Genomic DNA, 6417 nt, shown 5'->3' on the forward strand with positions numbered 1-6417 from the left:
AAATGCATTTTGATTTTCTATGTAGATAATTATGCCATCTATAAATAGACTTTGATTTCTTCTTTCAGTCTGTATGCCACTTACTTCTTTTCTTGCCTGTTGCACTGCCTAGAACTTCCAGCACTTTAAGAGTGATGAGAGCAGACAGCTTGCTTTGTTCCCAATATTAGGGAAAGGCATTCCATTTGTTTCTGTTAAGCACGTTAATTATAGTAGTTTTTACTTATTTTTTTGTAAATGCTGTTTATCAGTAGAAGTAGTTTCCTTCTATTCCTTTATTTCTGAGAATTTTATACCCGGATCAGTATTGGATTTTGTCAAATACTTTCATCAATTGATACGGCCATTTAATTTTATTATATAACATGTTCATATAGTTAACATACATAGATTGATATTTCTAATATAGACTCTTGCACTCCTGAAATAAACTCCACTATTTTATGGTATAAAATTCTTTATACATATAAATGCATATAAAGTACACACACATATACATCTATACTTGAATTCAATTGGCTAATATTTTATAAGGATTTTTACATTTATATTATTCTGTGATTTTCTTCACTCATACCTGGTATCCTGATACAAAGATAGTACCAGGATAATACTAGCTTCATTAATGATCTTTGAAATGGCCCCTCCTCCTGTATTTTGTAGAGGAGATCATGTACTATTGGTCTTAATTCTTTCATGGTTTGACAGAATTCCTTAATGAAGACATCTAGGCCTGAAGATTTTTTTCATTGTTGTTTTTATTGATTACAAATTTATTTTCCATAGTAAGTACAGGGTTATTTGAGTTATCTAAACATTTTGGGTGATCTGTGTTTTTACTTTTTGAGAATTAGGTCCATTTCATCTAAGTTGTCACGTTTATATGTGTAGAGTTGTTCATATTATTGCTTTAATATAATTTCTATGTCTACAGTATCTGTTATATTGCCCTGTTTCATTCCTGAGATTCCCTTTTGTCAGTTGCTGAAGGTCTGTCGATTACATTGATCTTTTCAAAGAAACAACTCTTCATTTTATTGTTTTTTTTCCAACTTTTTTTTCTGTTTTAAATTTCATTTGTTTCTCTACTTCCTTCCTTTTGCGTGCTTTGAGTTTCTTTTGCTCTTCATTTCCTAGGTTCTTGAGGTAGGAGCCTAGATTATTGATTTATGACGTTTCCTCTTTACTGGTGGTGTGCATTTAAGTGCCGTAACTTTCTCAACACCTCTTGTGTTGTGACTGAGAAATTTTGATAATCTTTTCTTTTACATTTATTTCAGTGAATTTTTTTCTTTTCCATATGTCTTTGTCTTTAACCCATGGATGATTTGGAAATGTATTGTTTAGTTTCCAAGTGTTTGGAGGCTTTCCCATTATTTTTGTGTTAACGATTTCTACTTCAGTACCATTGTGGGTGATGACCATATCCTGTATGATTTAAATTCTTTTATATTTATTGAGATTTGTTTCAGGATATGATCTATCTTCGTGCATGTCCCATGGGAACTTGCAAGGAATTTTTATTCTGTTGTTGGATGAGATGTTCTATAAATGTTGATTAGGTTCTGTTGGTTGATGGTATCTATATCAGTCTCTTACTGGTGCTGTAACAAATTACCATGGATTCAGTGGCTTTGAGCAACAAAAATGTATTCTCTCACATGTTGGGAGAGCAGAAGTCTGAAATCAGTCCTGCTGGACTGAAACCAAGGTTTGGCAGAGTCACACTCCTCCTGGGGGCTGTGGGGTGCAATCTGTTACTTGCCTCCCTCCTTCAGCTCCTGGTGGGTGGAGGGATTCCTTGGCTTCTGGGTGCATCACTTCAATTTTCAAAACTGGTATTTTCAAACCTTTCTCAGATCCACGTTTATGTTTTCTTATGCCTGTGTGTATCAGTCTCCTTCCTTCTGATCATCTAAAGAATTCAAATCAGATATGGATGAGACTATGGTTACAGTCCATCCTCAGGCAAAATTTTCAAAACTAGAAGACACGTTATCTGTTTTAAAATACCATCACAGGATGGCACAGTATAAGTTGCAGAAATTCCCATTCCAAAATCAAGGTGTTGATATGCTTTAATTATGTACTTTTCTATTTATCTTTCTAGTCCTATCAGTTTTCTTGTCATATTTTACAGCTCAGTTGTTTGGTGCAGACACATTTAGGACAATAATGTGTTTTTGATGGATTGACACGTTTATCATTACATAGAAGTCCCTCTCTGTATGGAGTAATTTTCTTTGCTCTAAAGAGATAGCAGTCCAAGTATTCCCACTTTCTTTTTATTAATGTTTGCTTGAGATATCTATTTCTATCCTTTTACTTTCACCTGCCTAATTTGTTATAATTGAAGTGAGTTTCTTTTAAACAGTATGCAGTTGGGTCATGTTTTACATCCATTTTGCTAATCTCTTTCTCAATTGGCAAATTTAGACTAATTGCACTTAATATAATTATTGCATATTAGAATGTAAGTATGCTACTTAAATTTTGCAGGGTAGGGGGGAGGTTTGTGGATTTTTTGGTTCCTCTGTTTTTCCCCTCTGCCTTCTTGTGAGTTTCTTTAACTCTTAGTAGAATTCCATTTTGATTTATTTTTAGTGGGTTATTTTTTTAGTCTGTCTCTTTTCATAGCTTTTCTAGTGGTTGCTTTAAGTATTACATTAGTTCAGATACAATGTATATATATACACCATATTTAAGTATTACATTATATCAGACAAAATACATGTTATGTATACACACGTATTTATTACATTATGTTAATTAGAATGTATTGTTGCTATCATTTTAGAGCTTGAATGAAGTGTAGAAACCTTACTTCTCTTATCATTCCTTTACTCTTCCCTGTTTATAATTGCTTCAAGTGTTTATCCTATATACATTTAGAACTACATCAGTCAGGCATTGCTATAATTCTTGCTTCAACCAGCAGGCAAAATTTTGAAAACTCAAAGGAAGGAAAATCTATTCTATTCACCTGTACTTACTTTTCCCTATCGTTCTTTATTCCTTCCGGATGTTTCAAGTTTCCTCCTTACCCATTCTTTAAGGGTGAGTTTACTGGCAACAGATTCTCAGAGTTTTTCTTTATTTGAAATATCTTGATTTCCTTTTCATTCCTGAAGGACATTTTAACTTGATAAAGGATTCTGTGTTACCAGTTCTTTTCTTTAAGGGCTTGAAAAATGAGGTACCACTTCCTTCTAGTCTCCACGGTTTCTAATGAGAAATCTACTTTCATTTGAGTTGTTTTTCCCTAGGAGGTGAGGCTTTGTTTCTGTCTCACTGCTTTCCATATTTTCTTTTTAGTTTGTATGTCTCTGGGATACCACCCGGGCATGTGTGAGGGGTGGATTGAAGAGCTGCATTATAGCTCTGTGAGGGGTGGAAATCTTGCCTCTTTACTCAACCTTTGGTGGTTTGGATGGGGGGGGGCGGTATTTCTGGTGCTGTTTGTCTGCAATCTAGCAGTTATTGTCTAAAAGATTTCTGTCTTCTTAAGCTGTCCCTTTCCTGGATTTTTTTTTTTTTGGTTTCGTTTTTTTGTTGTGCTTGTTTTTTGGTGCTGCCATTTGCATCTCTGGGTCGGTAGCTCTTTCAGCACCAAGTCCGGGAATCTTGGCAAAAACAATACTTAAGGAACTCACCAGTTCAGTTGCAAGGCCCTTAGCCATCATTCTGCCTTCTTATCTTACCTTTTCAAAGTCTTAGATTGGTTTTAATATAATGTCTAGGGGTCTTAGGGGTACTCAATATGAGAAGTATTCAAAAATATGTTTCTTGCATCTTTGTGGAAGTGAAATCCTTCCACTGGCTTTGTTAATGGTGTTCTATCTACTTATCTATCTCCAAATGTGCATTAGTGCTCCAAAAGGCTGATTCATTATTATGCAATGTCTCATGCATCTTCCCCCTACTGTCATTTTTTTTTTCCCCCAGAGGAAAGTGTGAATTAACACAGTCCCCTCCTACCACAAATTAAGCAGTTGAGTTTCCCACATTTGGGGAAATCATAGGCGTCAGCACATCCAGAGTGCAGTGGATAAGCCTTGCCCTGGGAAAACCACCTTCAGGATCATGGTACCTCCCCTACCAAGTATGTATCCCCTACTGTCATTTTTAAACAGAAATGCTATACAAAAATTTTGATGAAATCCTGACTTAGATTGCTTTTATTCTGAATACCTATGCAGAAAAGTGTGCTCAGTTTTCTAGTTTTAACTTTTAGCATAAGCATAGCTACATTTATTTATAGTCCATTATTCTGCAAAATAACTTAAACACCAGAGGGTTAAGTGTTCAGTGACTTCCAAGGTGTATCCAGGTAATGTAGTCTAATCAGGCAACTAAAATATACCCTCCAGCAAGTAGATTATATGAAATTGTTGACCTAGGGTTGGAAATAATTTCAGAGGAAATGACTTCCAATTAAATGCAATTCTTTCCTTAGTGTAGCTGGAATCAGCACTGTAGATGCAATTTTCTTCATTCTGGAAATAAAACTTACCATCAATAAGTAATCAAAGATTCTAAAGCCCTATGATCTGCTTTTTTTCTTCTTGTTCTCTTCTTTTCTTTGTGGATAAACTAGGTTTCAATCTATTTAGGACCTTTTCAATGATACAAAACATTGCTAACACTCATATCTATAATACTAAACCTGACTAATTTACAGAATAGGCATATTATTAGATATTGAGTAGTGGGAATGCTTGTAAGAAAATGTTCAGAGACAGGAATACTTTGTGAACAATATTGCTCATACTGTGATTCTGTAATAGTGACCAGCTGCACCTACTGAACAATCTCATTTGGTTTTTATTACTTATTTTTAACTTTAGTACTAAAGTGCTGAGGCAGCTAAGTAAGCACAGAGGCATTTTTTGAATACTAATCTTAGACAGCAACCTCTGTTATATCAAATACATTTTTAATGGAAAAAAAGAAGATAGAAAGTTTCAACACTAACTTAATTTAGAATTTACCGGGTTTTTTTCTTATGAGATGTAAATTTTCCACCACATGATTATTTTTATTGCTTTAGTAGGGTAAATGTCATCTGCAGAACTCCTGAGTTGCTAGAGAATACTATTTATAGCAAAAACAACTGCTCCTTTAATCATATTGACACGGTTTATAGCTGTGCTGTAAAGTATTTTTTTATACCTGACACTTAAAACAGAAAACGAAATCAAACTAAGTCTTAATGATTGCTGTTCTTCTCTGAATGTATGAAACAGAAGAATGTAATAATAACTGAAAATATATTATCAGGGATTAAAAATAATCAATTTGCTATTCAAGAACAAGGAAAAGCATTATCTAAATGTGATTTGAAACAATACATGATTAGAAACTGAAAAGAATAAAATATCAAGTATATGGCTATATAGGTTATATTTCTTAATACTAATTAACTTTTGGAATACAGTGCATTTTCAATATTTGTCTCTAATAGAGAGCAAGGAAAAACTAGAATTAACTTTCTAAAAGTTATCCAAGTTATTTTCTTGATTCTGCAGTCTTCACTGAAGCTAATCTAAAGTTAGTGCCTAATCTATTAAAATATCAATTTAAATGCCCAATTGTATTAATTATAAGTGTTCACCATAAAGAAATCTAGCAATTTTTTTCTCCATTATTAAGTATGTGAATTTCCCAAGATATCCTATAGTTGAAATATCCCCAGTGATTTAATTATTCTCTATTCAAGTTGGTTATGTACAACTGACTCTGGTGGATGTCAGGATATAAATAAGTGTGGACTGGCCAACTTCAAAAGGTCTCCTCAACAATTGTCATTTTATGAGCCAAATGATTAGCTGAAGAGAATAATAAAATCTCAGTCAAGATTCAGGAATTGCTTTCTGGCCAATCATTTCAATTGAGCAATCATATCAGATGGGGAACCAATCTCTTGTGATCTTTATGTTCTATATTATTTTTGAGACTACTTTTAAATATGCTTTGATATCTACAGGGAGGAATTATAAGTTTTTATTTTGATTAGCAATTAAGTATTTTTGTAAATGCTGAACTTAGTGTCACATTCTCTCGAATATTTCATTATTATTAAGTTGTCATGTATTATAATATATTTGCATCATATTATGAACATTTTACTGTTACATCTATATTTCCTATTGGAAATTATAAATATTTAAATTGTAGTATGAACTCTTTATGTGCAAATTTTAATATATGTGTGTGTATAGATATAAATATTTTAGGTCTAAGTTTGTTTTAGCTAGTTTTTGTTCTACATTACTGGAATTACTATTCTTTGACTCTTTTATAATCTAATTTTCATATAATTAGTAACACTGAATTCAATAAAATTAGTAACAGTAGCTTTACAAAGTAGACAGTATTAAATTATTTAATGAACATGTAAATCAATGAAAGAAAATG

General features: G+C 32.9%; 1 non-coding gene across 1 annotated transcript; it reads right to left on the minus strand.

The window, feature by feature from the left end:
- Nucleotides 1–3942: 3942 nt before the first annotated feature.
- On the minus strand, nucleotides 3943–4110 carry LOC116155828 (U1 spliceosomal RNA). Its single transcript, XR_004139723.1, has one exon. It is a non-coding gene; the product is annotated as a U1 spliceosomal RNA (small nuclear RNA).
- Between the last annotated feature and the right edge of the window lie 2307 nt (nucleotides 4111–6417).

Source organism: Camelus dromedarius, chromosome 2 (assembly GCF_036321535.1).
Source record: "Camelus dromedarius isolate mCamDro1 chromosome 2, mCamDro1.pat, whole genome shotgun sequence".
Lineage (NCBI taxonomy): Eukaryota > Metazoa > Chordata > Mammalia > Artiodactyla > Camelidae > Camelus > Camelus dromedarius.